The sequence below is a fragment of the Heterocephalus glaber genome, unplaced genomic scaffold (genome assembly GCF_053883595.1).
Source record: "Heterocephalus glaber isolate CG9 unplaced genomic scaffold, H.glaber_assembly_v1.0 deba00000071, whole genome shotgun sequence".
Lineage (NCBI taxonomy): Eukaryota > Metazoa > Chordata > Mammalia > Rodentia > Bathyergidae > Heterocephalus > Heterocephalus glaber.
In genome coordinates, this window is record NW_028258137.1 from 16,059,383 (window position 1) to 16,061,125 (window position 1,743).

At 38.2% G+C, this 1,743-nt stretch overlaps 1 pseudogene; it reads left to right on the forward strand.

Annotated features, from left to right (window-relative positions):
- The first annotated feature begins 380 nt into the window (after positions 1-380).
- LOC106009271 (translationally-controlled tumor protein-like) lies at positions 381-1,031 on the forward strand (annotated as a pseudogene).
- The last annotated feature ends 712 nt before the right edge of the window (positions 1,032-1,743 follow it).

Here is a 1,743-nt window from a genome sequence, read left to right on the forward strand (position 1 = left end):
AAAGGCTGAAATTACAACGGACCCTGAAGAAGTCCAGAGGATCATCAATACCTATTTCAAGAACCTATATGCCAACAAGATGGAAAACACAGAAGAAATGAACAGATTCCTAGATGTGTATGAATTACCAAAGTTAAATGAAGAAGACCTAAAAATTCTAAACAGCCCAATATCAATCAATGAAATTGAAAATGTAATTAAAAACTTACTGATGTGCCGCTCCGTTTGCACTGCACTCGCTCTGAGCTCCCGGCTCCTGCTAAGCTAGAGCGGCCGCGTCTCCCCTCAGCCACTATCATGATTATCGGGACCTCATCAGCCACGATGATATGTTCTCCAACATTTACAAGATCTGAGAGATAGCGGGCGGGCTGTACCTGGAGGTGGAGGGCAAGATGGACAGTAGAACAGAGGGTAACATTGATGACTCCCTCTTTGGTGGAAATGCCTCCGCGGAAGGCATGGAGGGTGAAGGTACCAAAAGCAGAGTAGTCACTGGTGTTGATATTGTCATGAACCATCACTTGCAGGAAACCAGCTTCACAAAAGAGCCCTACAAGAAGTACATCAAAGATTATATGAAATCAAAGGCAAACTTGAAGAACAAAGACCAGAAAGAGTAAAGCCTTGTATGACAGGGGCTGCAGAACAAATCAAGCACATCCTTGCTAATTTCAAAAACTATCGGTTCTTTATTGGTGTAAACATGAATCTAGATGGCATGGTTGCTCTCCTGGACTACCGTGAGGATGATGTGACACCATTTATGATTTTCTTTAAGGATGGTTTAGAAATGGAAAAATGTTAATGGATTTGGCGGTTACCTTGGATCTATCACTTGTCATAACTGGCTGCTGCTTGTCATCCACACGACACCGAGATTTTAGACAAATGGGACTGATGTCATCTTGAACGCTTCATTTATTTTGACCATGATTTATTTGGAGTGGAGGCATTGTTTTTTAGGGAAAAAAAAACATGTCATGTAGGTTGTCTAAAAATAAAGTGCATTTAAACTCTAAAAAAAAAAACTTACCACCTAAGAAAAGCCTGGGTCCTAATGGCTTCACTGCTGAATTCTACAAGACATTTAGAGAGAAACTACTGCCATTACTGTTTAAACTCTTCAATGAAATTGAAAGGGAAGCAATAGTTCCAAATTCTTTCCTGGAAGCAAGTGTTACTTTGATTCCAAAAGCAGAGAAAGACCCAACCAAAAAAGAGAACTATAGGCCAATCTCACTAATGAACATAGATGCAAAAATCCTTAATAAGATACTGGCAAACAGAATGCAGAAGATCATCAAGAAGATCATACACCCTGACCAAGTGGGATTCATCCCAGGGATGCAGGGATGGTTTGATATACATGAATCAATAAATGTAATATACTATATCAATAGAGACAAGGACAAAAACCATATGATCATCTCAATAGATGCAGAAAAAAATTTTGACAAAATCCAACATGCATTTATGATAAAAAAATAAACCCTACAAAAAATTGGAATAGATGGTCTCTACCTCAATCTGATAAAAGCCAATATCAAACTAAATGGTCAAAAACTGAAATCCTTCACACTAAAATCAGGAACAAGACAAGGTCCACTATCATCACTCATGTTCAATATAGTTTTGGAAATATTAGCCATGGCAATTAGACAAGAGAAAAAAATAAAAGGATTAAAGATAGGAAACGAAGAAGTCAAATTGTCATTATTTGCAGATGACATGATACTCTAT